A 15,788-nucleotide genomic window follows, 5' to 3' on the forward strand; every position below is an offset into this window, starting at 1 on the left:
CTTTGTATTTTTAAAACCTCGGAATTCTTACCTTATTCTACCTCATTTTTTTTAGCATTATTGATGCTACTGAAATTACTATTTGTGTGTTTGCTCTACAGAAATATATATATATATATATATATATATATATATATATATATATATATTGTATATGTATGTATGTGTGTGTATGTGTAATTAAAAAAATGTTTAATTAAAAAGGGTCTACTTGTTTTATTTTCTTGAACCATAGAAAAAAAGCTTAAAAGTCCCAGAGGAGTGTTTTTTTTTTTTTACATATTATTTTATATGTTATTATTATTTTTTTTTTTTAAATATTAACATATGGATTATGTGAACCACACAACGTATGACTACCATCATTACAGAATATATATTGTTCTACTTTCTCTATTGAAAATATCATTTTTAACTAGAAATGACAAATGTTAAAGTTCTTAATTACATGTCTACCAGTGTGATTTGTTTTTAAAGGTAAAAAACATATACGTAGAATCAGATCCATCAAGTTTGCTCATATCAATTAATTATTAGGATGGCCATTTGAGTTTCCAAATTATTCTTGAACTTGTTTAAATATTCTGTTCTCAACCATTGTGAAGTGTATATAAAGTTAGATCATATTATTCAGGCCAGAACCCCTAAAAGGGATGATTTATTATAAATACATAATAATACTACTTCATAATGTCATCTAATAAGATATCTGTAGCTCTATTTATTCTAGCAGAAAAATGAACTCATATCAAATTCTAGTAAACAGAGTAATATGTCTTGTGTAAATTTCTAGCACCTCTAACCTTCTCTACAGAATACCAATCAACTTGTAAGCACACCGCTGGGAAGATGTTTAGTATATTATTAATCGTGTGAGAACAGGTGGAATAGATTTTGCAGTTAGTTTGAGTTGTTTAATTATTAGTTTATAGCCTTTTATGCATCATTAGCCTTTTTTATAAAGAAGCAAGCATGAAAAGTTGAAGATCTTATGTTCCTTAGATTAGAGTGTAATTTAGATCTCTGAAACAGGAGAAAGCTCAGAAGGGGAGCAGCGAGCCCTATCTTGGTTAGTACTTCATTCAACAAACTTTCTCTTTGAACCATGTAGTGTAAAAATGTGTGTTTAAGCCCTGTTAATTAGACTTTACAAGCACTCGAAATATAATTGCCTGCTGAGTAAAATTTACAGGAGTTTATATGTCATCCTGTCCTTTGTTGTCCAAAAATATTAGTTTTAATTAATTTATATCTACACTTTTTTGATGTATTACACTATTTCTTGTGTCATTAACTAAACTACATGACAAATAAAAACACAAGATTAATATGGCACCTTATTTCTCATATCCTGCTATATTCTCTTCTCAAATATTTTTATTCTTTGACACATCATCAGATTTTCCTTCGCTTGTGAGCTGTTTATGTTTGTTATCCTAAACGCTTTGTGTTCTTTCCTTCCTTTCTGTCTCTTCATTAATATTATTGATTATTAGTATTAAGTAATAGTTATTCACCAATGTTATAGGGTCAAATCTATTGAATATTCATAATGAATGCAATCCATAATGAATGCCTCTGCTAATTACACATATACAGGCTCATCTCCCTTACATGTCACTCTTCATCTGCTGCACCTCTCTGCCAATCCCTTCTTGCCTCCAGGATTAAACACAAAATTCTGGCTCTGGCATACAAGGCCCTCAACTACATTGCTCTCCCTTATATCTCAGACCTTGTCTCCAGATACTCTCCCTGCCGCCCCTTCACTCTGCTCATGACCTCCAAGTCTCCTCCTTTGTTGTTACCTCCTCACATTCCCATCTACAGGATTTCTCCAGACTGGCTCCCATCTTGTGGGACTCTCTGCCTCACTCCACAAGACTCTCCCCTAGTTTTGAAAGCTTTAAGCTTTCCCTAAAGACTCTACTGTTCAGGGATGAATACAACCTACTATACTTTCCTCATACCAGTTCCTCTCCTCCATTGCTATCCGCCACAAACCCCCTTAGCATGTAGGCCTAAGAGCTCAACTGTTTGCAGATCACCTTCATAAGAGCTGACCACAACAGTGTGACTCTCAGCAGGGCCCTCTACTCATTTGATCCCTATAATAGTCTCGATTTAAGCTGTGACATTCAGATGGTAGGGTCAGAATTTGGCGTAAACAACATGAAAGCATGGATCCATCCTGCCTTGTATCAACAGTTCAGGCTGGTGGTGTAATGGTGTGGGGGATATTTTCTTGGCCCACTTTGGGCTCCTTAGTACCAATTGAGCATCATTTAAATACCTGAGTATTGTTGCAGACTATGTCCATCCCTTTATGACTACAGTGTACCCATCTTCTTATGGCTACTTTCAGCAGGATAATGCATCATATCACAAAGCTCAAATAATTTCAAACTGGTTTCTTGAACTACTCCAATGGCCTCCAGAGTCACCAGATCTCAATCCAATAGAGCACCTTTGTGATGTGGTGGAACAGGAGATTTGCATCATGGATGTGCAGCCGACAAAATCTACTGCAACTGTGTGATGCTATCATGTGAATATGGACCAAAATGTCTGAGGAATGTTTCTAACACCGTGTTGAATCTATGCCATGAAGAATTAATGCAGTTCTGAAGGCAAAAGGGGGTCCAACACGGTACTAGCAAGGTGTACCTAATAAAGTGGCCAGTGAGTGTATATATATATATATATATATTTATATATATATATATATATATATATATATATATATATATATATATATATATATATATATATATATATATATATATATATATATATATGTATATACTTAACCAAGCCCCTATTGTCTTCAGGATAAGTTCATTACCTGCTCACTCACTTACTGTGCAGCTCACGCCCAGCCTTTGTCAGCTTGTGCCCAACTTGCATCTCCATTTTTCCCATGTGCAAGGGCTGCAATTACATCATTGCCAGTGTGAAAATATTTGCCAGGCTGAATATAAGCTTTGCACAGCTTGTTATATTAGAATCACTCTACCTTTTGGCATTGGATTACACCTGTGAATAAGTCCATAATTTATCAGACAAAATTCAAGGTGCTTTATTTACCAATCTGCAATAGCAGATTCGGAGCCCCAGTGTTTCAGGTTTGCATGAGCATGTCTGAAATGCTAGAGTCTTAAGACCACTGCTACTGATCCTCTCTGCCACCTTAAGTGTGTTGGATTTCAGTCATCCCAATCAGAACTGTTTGGGATTATTGACAGCCCTCTCTTGCTCGCGATTGGCTGTGTGCGAGCAGGGGGCGGCATTGCATAAGTAGTGGCTTGTGCAATGTTCAATGTGGGATCACCACAAGGTTGGGCGGATGAGATGAGCCTTGTCCTACATTGTGATGATAAATGGAGCTCAAAGACTTATTTGTCATTTAGACAGCCTCTGCTGGATTAAATTTGTTTACAGCAATTAGAGTTTACATGAAAAGACCTGTGTAATACCATCCAAAGAAGCTTTCCTTATCTTTATGTGTGTGCATCATTCTTTGACTCTAGATCTTAAGACCGCTGCTACTTAACCTCCCTGCCCTTTAAAGTTGTATGTATGTAGATGCTTTTTAAAATTATACTAGCTGTTTAAATATTGAAGAAATAAAACCAAAGTTTTGCTTTCTAAGTGATTCTGGTGTTTGTTTGTTTTTATATTTCACTTTTTACTATTTAATGCTAACCAGTTTACAAAACAGAGTGACTGAAGGGTGTTATAAACTTTAAATGTTTTTGTCAATGAAACTAGTACATTATAATTGTCATTTTAGTTGTATGCTTGAATACAAAATGGGTTGAGAGGTAGTGAGCTTGCCGACTTTTGGTCCCAGTCCGGTCCCGCACAGATTATCATATGCCAGATATGAAGAGCTGCTGTAAAGGGAGAACATGTAATCGGTTATCAATTATTATATGTTGCTTTTCCTCTTTGACTGCTGGCAATATGAGAGATGATGGTCCTTGCAGTAGGTTAACATTGATCACATTGCATCCTACAAACCTTCCTCCAGGATATTATGTGCAAGTGATTGTGTGACTTATTTAATATGAAGGATTCTAAAATGGTCCACATGCTGATCTGAAATGATGTCTCAAATGAAATTTTCCTCTGCGCATATGAGTGCTCACATGAACTCACTATAGTGAACTAGCACTTGTGGTCATGTACACTGATGAGTGGATTCTGTCTATAAGTGTGCTTCTAATGTTATTTTGCATGACACATATGACTGAGGAAGAGGCGTGCTCGATGAAGATGTTGGCTCTGCCTTTCTCTAAGGGCATCGCAAACCAATGTGGAACACACATTAGAACGATAAGGTTCAAGGTAAAAAATCTTACAATATTTAAATATACATTTCATGACAATGTAATCTTTAATTTAATTTTACGATCATTCTTCATTCAATCAATGTCAATGATGTGTGTACAGTCCCTTTAACTATAAAGATGTTTAAATATTCCTCTTCTTATTTGATTGAAAGTCATTTTAATAATTAAAAAATAATAATGATTCTACATGTTACTAAATAAAATATGAAAGCATTTAGTTATAACTTGAAACCAAAAAAGAGATAACCAATTATAGTGTGCAGTTTTCAACTTTGAGTATAGTCTACATTTATTTTACTCTTTCACACACACTAGATTAAATATAGATATAAGTTACATTGAGAAAGAAAAATGTAACAAGTCCCACTGTAAAGAGGTTTTGAGCAGATAATCTCCTCCAGCACAAATGCTAAAAGAAAAGCAAACTTTCTGGAAATGAACTTTTGGTCCTGTAAAACTTCACTGCAATGTGCACTGATATATTTTTATTTAAGCTTCTTTTCTGCAGTTATCCTAGATGTCACTTGCTTGAAACTTCTTAACATAATATATATATATATATATATATATATATATATCTGTACAAGTCCAAGGAGGATAAGAGGATAAGCACAGACCCTCAGTAATAGCAACTGCCAAGGTGCACATTCAAAATAGATTAGGTATCAAAATGGAAAAAACGTCACTCACTGGACATTCGTAAAAACGTATATTTATTTCAAACAAGTTAAAACGACATAACGTTTCAAGGTTATTACAACACCTTTGTCAAATGCCAGGTTATGGTCCACAAGTGTGAACCTAAAAAAAAGTACTTACACTGTCTCTATAACCACGAGAAAACACGAGCTCCGCACATGCTGTCCCGTCTAAATGACGTCATCACTCGCCACCATTGTCAGAACACACGTGGCGAGAACCGTTGTCATGGCTACAAGGAAGCAATAGGATCCACCCATGCGCATATTAAGTGCACGGCAACCAAACAATCTCATCCGTCCTATTGCTGCCAACCACTGACAATAACATCACATGACATGATGTAACATGTAGTGCAATTGAATAGAGGACAGGTTTTCATGACAACACCATACACAATACCAATGCAGCGGAATAAAATTACATTTTATACCTACCTATATTTGCCTTTATTATCCTATACTTCCTAATGGCAACGTACCATTTACTGTGCTAATATATATTTAGTTTCATTGATACAATAGACAAGAATATAAGCAGTTTGCTAATGATAGCATGGGACGTGACAATCAGTATTGATGGACCACGCTAACATTAGCGAACAATTTGATTTTACAAGTGCATGGTAAATCAGATTTATCAGAGAAGTTTTAGCATGTACAACATCACTGTGGTACACCAATTACTTTCAATGGATTTCATAAACTATCTAAATAGCACGGATACTACAAGTTGCAACTTATGGGTTTCACTCAAGCAAAAGTCCAAGTAGCACTAGAAGAATTAGGGTTTATTGAGACTTTGGGGCCTATTTATAAAAGGTCTTGTGGAACTGATCCGACAGTGCGGATCAGGTCCGCAAGACCTCGCTGAATGCGGAGAGCAATACGCTCTCCACATTTAACATTGCACCAGAGCTCACAAGAGCTGCTGGTGCAATGCCGCCCCCTGCTGACTCGCAGCCAATCAACCACCAGCAGGGAGGTGTCAATCAACCCAATTGTACTCGATTGGGTTGATTTCCGGTGATTCCTGTCCGCCTCATCAGATCAGGCGGACGGGGTTATGGAGCAGCGGTATTTAGACCGCTGCTACATAACTGGTGTTTCTGGCGAGTCTGAAGACTTGCCAGAAACATGGGCCCACAAGCTCCATTTGGAGCTTGATTAATGGGCCCCCTGATGTAAAGTGTAAGGGTTAAAAAAAATCTTTTTCACAAAATACATCAAAAACACTATATTTTACAATATCAGTTTAATATTAATAAAAAGATTTTAAACTAGTTAAAAAGGATATTGTATATGGCAAGTTGTTTGCGTATGTATAAATGTGTATATATGTATTTATATGTAAACTATAGAGTGATACCAGCACATTAAAGTGTTGATAATACTTGATTAGGACTGTATCCTGAGTTCAAGTATATCAGGGTACAGGTGCACGAGGATAGTGGTAAATTAAATGAGTGGTAATAGAACTATGCAGACTATCCTATCCAGCACAACCTCATTCCTATAAAAATATATATGATATAGAGGCTGGTAAAAAAGCAAGTACCCACCAAGGAAACAGGAGCAAAATATAGTAAATGTTGAAAACACAAATGGCAATTTATTACTGTCACAGCGGCCAAATATCAAGGAAAATTAAATTTAACTATAGTGCACTATGGAACTACAAGAGAGCTTTCCAATAAACTATATAAATGTTAATAAATAATAACCAATATTACCATATACAGTTATTAATTATGTATAACTACTGATGTAAATAATCCTAAAAATTCACAGGCAACAAATATAGTTAAAGACAGTTACATCAATGCATCAAAGATCAAGAGGAGATTAAAGTTCAATAAGAGCTAGTGGAGCATAACGGGATACTGCAATAAATCTCTGGATTTTATTTTACCATAGCAAAGCTATGATAGCACTTCAGAGAATCCTATTGTGGGGTTAATCTTCAGCAGATGGGGTAACGCTTGATTTTCTAAGGCAAAATGTTCTAATAATATTTTGGATATAATATTATTTTGATAGATGATGTAATTTATACTATAAATTGATACCTTCCTTAGTGTAAAAAATAATGGAATCACAGAACCTGTGGATCCCAGCATTTAGCTTACATTTGATCTGGCTTTTTCTACTTGAATAAAAAAACAACCAAACTATTAAAAATATTTAAATTCAATATTAAGTTAAATTTATCATGCATTAAAATAACAAAATAGTAAATTTAGTATCAACATTTCAATTCCAAGGAGTGTGAGGTTTTTTTTAACCCAGGAAAGAATATTATTCTATTCAGAGAATAGTTACACACAGCTGCCAAACGATAGTGTTAAGATAGTGTTCCTGAGTTACTTTTCAATCTTCTTTTCTTGATTTTGCTGTTCATTCATTTACTAGGGCCAAGAGTTGCTGATGGAAGTTGTCTATTTAGATTACTCTCAACATGAGAAGGAGCAGTTACAAAACTACTTGTAGATAAGAATGAAAACACAACTTTGCTATCTATCAGTTCTGCCATTCTCTATTTCTCAGGTTTGTTTACAATAAATGATACATGCTTTCCGTTCTGTGCTCTTTCTGATTTACCATCATAGCTGCAATAACAGTAAAACAAAATGGGCATTCTGCTTAGTTCTACAATTGAATTCAAGTTTAAAGATTTCAGTTCTCATAATTATTATTATTTTATACAGTTATTTGAGTGCCAACAGATTCTGCGATGCTAAACATGGGACTAATATACAAGGTAACAATTAATGTAGACAAAGGATATAGAGCCCTGCCAAGAGTTTCAATGTTGTAAATCAGCTCTCATGAAGGTGATATACAAAACAGCTGGGCTTGTAGGATTGCATGCTAAGGGTGTTCAAGGGGATGACAAAAGGAGTAGAACTAAGATAAGATTTTTGTGTAAATTGTTTGCATCCCTGAGCAGTAGAGACTTTAAGGAGCCCTTGAAAGCTTGAAAAATAAGGGAGAGTCTTGTTGAGTGAGGCAGAAAGTTCCACAAAATAGTGCTCAGTCTGGAGAAGTCTTTTAGACAGGAATGTTAGGAGCTGACAAGAGATTAGGAGAGAAGGAGGTCATGCGCAGAGCGAAGGGGACGAGAGGGAGAGTATCTTGAGATGAGATCTGAGATATAGGGAGATCAGTGTTATTGAGAACCTTGAAAGTTAAGTAAGGATTTTGTGTTTTATTCTAGAGGTTAAAAGAAGCCAGTGAAGGGACCGACAGAGAGGTGCAGCAGATGATTAGTGACATGTAAGGAAGATCAGCCTGGCAGAAGCATTTATTATGGATTTTAAGGGAGATAGATGGCAGCTAGGGAGGCTGGAGATGATTGAGTTGCAATAGTCAAGGTGGGAAATGATCTGAGAGTGGATTAAAGTCTTAATTGTGTCTTATGCCAGGAAGTGGTAAAGTTTTGAATGTGGTAGTGGCAGAAACTGGCCAAAGACTGGATGTGAGGAGTGATAAATATATCTGAGTTAAGTGTGACTCCAATATTCATGGTTGATTGGAGCAATGATGTCATTATCAGTATTTAGAGAAAGTTGAGATATAGGGATTTTGGAACAAAGGCGGGAAAAAAAGAGCTCAGTTATGGAGAGATTTAGCCTAAGGTAGTGAGAGGACATTGAAGATGAAATATTAGAAAGACAGTTAGTGACACTAGTTAGTAAGGAAAGAGATAGTTCTGGTGCAAAGAGATTGTGTATCATGAGCATACAAATTATTTTGAAACCCATGCAATTTTATTAAGGAACCTAAGGATTATGTATACATTGAGAAGAGAAGGAGCCTTGTGGTACCCCAACAGAAATCAAAGGTTACAATAAAGGTCCGGTAAGACAGGTAGGAAGAGAACCAGAAGAGGGCTGTGTCACAGATGACCAGTGATTGGAGAGTTTAATGCAAGAGAGTGTGGTCAAGAGTGTCAAAGACTGCAGACAGATGGAGAAGGATTAACAGAGAAATATGGACTTTTGCTATTGCTATAAATAGGTAATTTGTGTAATGCTCGTGGGATATTTCCCTATTAGACCAAATTTGGCAAGTAGTCTTCTTATCCCAGCGTCAAGTGGAAGGATAAGGAAATATCCCAGAACAAAGTGAGTGTAAGAAGAAGAGGTAAGCAGCACTCACAGTAGACAGGGTAGTCCTTCACTGCCATAAGATTAAGACAGAGAATGGTCAGGGACAGGCAGAGTTCGGCAACGGAAAGGCAATCCAGCAGAATAGCAGTTCGGGGTAAACCAATAGAATGGTCAGGAACAGGCAGAGGTCAGCAACAAAAGGTAATCCAACAGTTTAGCAGTTCAGGTGTAAACCAGGCAGAGTAGTCAGACAGGCAGAGTTCAGCAATGAAAGGCAATCCATAAAATTCAAGGGTTAAATAGGCAGAGTAGTCAGACAGGCAGAGTTCAGAAATGATAAGGCAATCCGGCAATTCAAGGGTTAAATGAGCAGAGTAGTCAGACAGGCAGAATTCAGCAATAATAAGGCAATCCAGCAATTCAAGAAATAAAGCACCTAGAAGCACACACAGTAACACCTATACTATGGCAGTGATGTAATTTATGCAGGTAATTACATAGGTGCTGATTCATGCCAAGGAGGAGTTCAAACGATCTGGCTTGAGAGGGGAATAGACGTGTGGTGATGACGTCATCGCCGCATGCTCACAGCAACTGCTGCGTCCCTGGCAACAGCCAGAGCAATGCAAGGATCATGACATAGCTCCCCACTCAAGGGTTCCCTCTGGGAACCAGAGTCGGTTTAGAAGGGTGAGCAGCATGGAACTTGGAGACCAAAGATGCAGCATGCACATTACAGGCAGGAACCCAGGAAAGCTCTGCCACGGAGTATCCCTTCCAGTGTATGAGATATTGGGGCTGCCTGTGCCTGATTCTGGAATCCAGAATTTTAGCAACCTCATACTCTGGTTCACCATGAATCAGGAGTGGAGGAGAAGGACGTCTGAGTCGAGTATACCTATTTGTGATGTAGGGTTTGAACAAGGAGATGTGAAAGACTGAGTGAATGTGCAAGGTCTTAGGCAAGGCCACTCCGTAGGCAACAGGAGAAAGTCTTTTGAGGACATTATAAGCACCAATATACTGAGATCCCAATTTGTGACAAGGTTGACGTAGGCAGATGTGTAGGGTAGAGACCCAGATACGATCACCTGCAACAAAGACATGAATACTGGCTCGATGATGATCGTCAAATCTCTTATATCTGGAGGTGGTTGAGTGTAACTGAGAACGTATGTATTGCCAATGGGTAGTGAGGTCAGTAAAGCAACATTCTGCAGCAGGGACTCCTGTGGATTGAACAGAAAGAGGAAAAACACAAGGTTGATAACCAGCTGCGGCCTGGAAAGGAGAGCATCATAGAGAAGAATGCCAATGAGTGTTCTTTGCAAGTTCAGCTAGGGGTAACAACCCAGACCAATTAGTATGCTGTGAATTGACATATGCTCTAGGATAAGGTTCCAGATCCTGATTGGTTCTCTTCCTCTGCCCGTTAGTCTGGGTGTGATAACCTGAGGACAAAGAAACAGTGGTTCCAAGCAATTTGCAAAAGCTTCTTTAAAAGGTAGAAATAAATTGAGGTCCTCTGTCAGAGACGATATTCAAGGGTATACCATGTAGTCATACCACGTGTAACAGAAAAAGAGTGGACAATTCTTGGGCTGTAGGTAACTTCGTTAATGGTACAAAATGAGCAAGTTTGGAGATCCACCACCACCCATATGACTGTATGATGGTCAGAAGGAGGAAGGTCTTCAACAAAATCCATAGCTATGTGTGTCCATGGTTGTTTAGGTATGGACAATGGTTGAAGTAGGCTAATTGGTAGGGAATGAGGAGTTGTATTAACAGCACAAGTCTGACAAGCTTGGACATAATCCTGAGAGCCCGACTTCATGGTAGGCCACCACACATGTTGGGAAAGGAGTTTAAAGGTTCTTGTTAAATCAGGATGACCTGACAGCTTGCTGTAATGAGCCCAGAATAATACAGGAGAGTAAAGGTTTGGAGGAACATAAAGGATCTCAGGAGCCGCAGGGGATTCAGAAGGTTTTCTTGACTGGACTCGTTGCAGTCTTTGAAGAAAAGAGGTGTTGAGCTGAGCACCCACACAGGAGGGGGGATGATGTGTTCGATAGGAGTTTCAGAAGAGTCACTAGACTGAGGAAACTGACGGTAAAGAGCATCAGCCTTTTTATTCTTGGTGTCAGGAAGGTAAGAGACTATAAAATTAAAACGAGAAAAGAATATGGCCTACCTGGTCTGTTGAGGATTGAGTCGATGAGCAGTCTCTAGGTACATTAGATTCTTGTGGCCAGTGAGAATCTGAATGGGGTTGGGGGTACCCTCTAGACAATGATGCCATTAAGTCAGGGCCATCTTAATAGCTAAGAGTTCATGACTGCCCACATTGTAATTCCTTTCTGCAGGAGTTAAGTGTTTGGAGAAAAAGGCTACCGGGTGCAAGTTGGACGTTAAAGGGTCCCTTTGGGTTAAGACTGCACCAGCTCCTATCTCTGAGGCATCAACCTCTAAAGTGAATTGAAGATCAGGATGGCAGACCACAGGAGCAGAACAAAAGACCTTTTTCAGATAAGAGACAGCATCCACAGCTACAGGAGGCCAATTCTTGCAGTCTTTGTTTTGTTTAGTCAGCTTAGTGAGTGGAGCAACGATTTGGGAGAAGTTCTTTATGAACTTGCGATAATAGTTGGAGAACCCCAAGAATCTCTGTAGTTCCTTTAATGAGGTGGGTTGAGGCCATTCTAGAATTGGGGTTAGCTTTGTAGGATCCATGGCAAAACTCTCCTTTGAGATGAAATATCCAAGGAATTGGATGTGAACTTGATCAAAATCACATTTCTCGAGTTTGGCTACCAGAGAATTGTTTTTGAGGTGAAGGAATACCTGTTTTACATGCTTGTTATGCTCCTCAATGGTGGAGGAGAATATGAGGATGTCATCCAAATAGACGATGACAATGAGATTAAGGAGGCCACGGAAGACATCAATGAAAATGCTTGGAAAACAGCAGGGGCATTACACACCCCAAAAGGCATTATGAGGTTTTCGTAATGCCATGATCTCATATTAAAGGCAGTCTTCCATTCATGTCACAGGAAGATACAAATGAGATTGTACGCCCCAGGTAGGTCCAACTTTGTAAAGTAGCAAGCATTTTGGAGCGAATCATATAGTTCAGTGATCAAAGGAATAGGATAACGATTCTTGATAATAATGTTGTTTAGGGCTCTGTAATCGATACAGGGTCTGAGACCACCATCCTTTTTACTAACAAAAAAGAAACCAGCTCCGGCAGGAGAGGAGGAAGGGTGAATAAAGCCTTTAGCTAGGTTTTCTTGGATGTATTCCTCCATTACCTTGGTTTCAGCTTTGGAGAGTGGATAAGTCCTCCCTTTAGGAAGTGGGGCTCCAGGAAACAGGTCAATTTTGCAGTCATAAGGACGGTGAGGTGGTAACACATCAGCTGCTTTCTTTTCAAAAACATCTGTAAATTCTGCATATACTGAGGGAAGACAAGAATAGGTCTGAAGGCTGGCTATAGGGACATGATGGAGGATGGAGTAACCTTAGACAGGCAGGAGTGAAAACAGGATTTACACCAGGAGGCCAACTGTCCCTCAGTCCAGTCAATTTGAAGATTGTGAATATGAAGCCAAGGAAGACCAAGGATAACTGGTTGTGCAGGAGAATGAATGACATTGAATTGCAATTGTTCGGTATGTAGGACTCACACAGTCATGGTTAAGGGTGCTGATTCGAAATTGATTAAACCTGATCCAAGGGAAATGCCATCCAGAGCAGTTATTTTAAGACATTGTTTTTTTCTGAAGAAGAGGTAACCCTGCATGAATTATGAAACAATGATCCAGAAAATTTCCAGCTGCCCCTGAATCAATAAAGGCTTGAGCATGGACAGAATTCTAAAGAAAAATAAGGGTTACAGGTACCAGGATCCAAGAAGAGTGAGGAGATTTAGTAGTGGCCACGCTAAGAGGTACCCCACTGTTATCCTTTAAGCATTGGCTTTTCCCAGCAGTGAATCACAATTCTTGAGTTGGTGTGTCTCAATCTCCTTCTTCTCTGTCTTTCAGATTCAGAGGGCTTGAGGGAAGAGAGATCCATGGGTGCTGAAGGGGTAGAGGATAGTCTAGAGAATGGACAAGTAGGAGGACGAGAGGGAAGGATTCTGCATGTTCTCTTTCTCTCAGCTTGTATCTCCTGAAAGCGAGAATCCAGACTGATACAAAGTGTTATGAAGTCATCCAAGGAAGATGGAACATCACGATAAGTGAGCTCGTCCTTGATATGCTCATGCAGGCCTCTCCTGAAGGCTGCTTTAAGAACACTGCCATCCCAACTGGTCTCATGTGCCAAGGTGCAAAACTATGGTATATTGTGGCACAGATCTATTGCTCTGGCGGAGATCCAAGAGAGAGTACTCTGCAGCAGAAGTGTGGCCCGAGGTACCAAATACAGAAGATAATGCAGAAATGAAGGCATCAGCATCATTCAGGAGTTGAACACTATGTTCCAAAAGGTGAGAAACCCACACTAGGGCCTTGTCTTTCAATAAAGAAATGATAAAAGTGACCTTTGACTGATGAGACTGGAAGGTGTGAGGATCATTGCGGAAGTGTAGTCTGTACTGATTGAGAAAACCCCTAGAGTCAGTAGTACCATCGTACTTGTCAGGCAAGGGAATCCGGGTTATACTTCCAATAACGGGGAGGGAGTTGCAGCACTAGCAGCAGGGGCCGGCTGTGTAACAACAGGAACAGCGTTCTTTTCTGCAACCAGTGTGGAGAGCATAGCTGATAAAGCCCAATTATAAGTGAGTGTAAGAAATGAGGTAAGCAGTACTCATGGTAGACAGGGTAGTCATTCACAGTAATAAGATTAAGGCAGAGAATAGTCAGGGACAGGCAGAGTTCGGCAACAGAAAGACAATCGAGCAGAATAGCAGTTCAGGGGTAAACCAATAGAATGGTCAGGAACAGGCAGATGTCAGCAACAAAAGGTAATCTAGCAGTTTAGCAGTTCAGGGGTAAACCAGGCAGAGTAGTCAGACAGGTAGAGTTCAGCAATGATAAAGCAATCCAGCAATTCAAAGGTAAAACAGGCAGAGTAGTCAGACAGGCAGAGTTCAGCATTAATAAGGCAATCCAGCAATTCAAGGGTTAAACAGGCAGAGTTCAGCAATCCAGCAATTCAAGAAATAAAGCACCTAGGAGAACACACAGTAACACATATACTTGGGCAGTGATTGTAAGTTATGCAGGTACTTACATAGGTGCCGATTTGCACCAAGGAGGAGTTCAAAGGATCCGACTTTAGAGGGGAAATGCTGCACACTCACAGCAACTGCCGCATCCCTGGCAACAGCCAGAGCGGCACAAGGAGCAGCGTGACAATTTTCTATAAATAGGTCATTATAAATGATTGTTGTTTCTGTAGAGTGTTGGGGTGCAATCTAGATTGCAATGGAACAAGGAGGGAGTTTAATGTGAGAAAATTTAATAAACATATATATATACAAGCCGTTCCAAAAGTTTTGAGGCAAGGGCGAGTAGGGAAATATAGCAGTAGTTGGATGGGGATGAGGGCCCGAGAGATTTTTTGAAGATTGGTGTGATTAGTGCATGTTTAAGGGATGAATGAAATATACCAGTGCTGATTAATATATGTGTGAGGATTGCAGTAAAAGTATAAGTAAGGGAGGCAGTAGTTGTGAGGGGATGGGATCAAGGGGACAGGTAGTGAGGTGAGAGGAGAAAAAGGCAGACACTTCTTATTCAGTAGCAGGAGGAAAAAAAGCTTAATTTGTGGCTTTGTGGGTTTTAGACATTGGCAAACAGTTTGAGGGGGTTGGAGACTGTTAATGTGTTGAGAGATGATCTTATTTCTGATGGAATCTACTTTGTTGGTGAAGTGATTGGAAAATCTTGAGCTGAGGAAGAAGTTGAAATAGGAGGTGGGGGTGGGCAGAGAGGGGTATTGAAATTGGAGAACAGACATTTTGTTTTGAAGAAAGAGTAGAGATAAGTGTATTGAAGTAATCCTGCATGGAGAGGTTACAGGCAGAATAGTAGGAGTTTAAGATGAACTTGTAATAAAGAAAGTCTGCTGAACCCCATGGATTTTCTCCAATGTCACTCAGTAGTGTGGGAACATCTTTGTAGGTAGCGTGTCAGAGGTAAATGCCAGGGCTGACGATGAGTGTATGACTTTCGAACTATGGTAGGAGGTGCCATAACAAAAATCAACTGTGGTTATTTTTAAAGATACTGAAAGTGACTCCTATTCCAATTAATTAGAAGCATTGAGTGAAAACATTTATGTAAGTTTGGGTAGCACCTTTTATTAAAATATCTTAATCTATACTCCATGAATTAATAATCTTATTCAAATTGCATTGAAAAACTACAAGAAACTTAAATTTTGATCTCAATCACAATCTATTGGCTGCATCTATTTTGGCTCTTATTCTTGCCAAAAAGGCTAATTTTACATAATCACAATATTTCATTTGTATCTGATTTCCACACTCTGAAATGGGTTTACAGATCCTCAATGAAAGCCCTGTTTTTCCTATGGCACCAAAAAGTTCTATGCAATCACAAACCAATTTTTGAGTCACTTTGCAACACTTTTTCAATCCC

General features: G+C 38.9%; 1 protein-coding gene across 1 annotated transcript in view; it reads right to left on the minus strand.

Moving 5' to 3' along the window:
- Positions 1-15,788, minus strand: part of LRP1B (LDL receptor related protein 1B) — a 2,715,774-nt gene that overhangs the window by 1,230,604 nt on the left and 1,469,382 nt on the right. The window lies entirely within an intron of this gene.

This window comes from Bombina bombina, chromosome 1 (genome assembly GCF_027579735.1).
Source record: "Bombina bombina isolate aBomBom1 chromosome 1, aBomBom1.pri, whole genome shotgun sequence".
In the NCBI taxonomy this organism is placed as follows: Eukaryota; Metazoa; Chordata; class Amphibia; order Anura; family Bombinatoridae; genus Bombina; species Bombina bombina.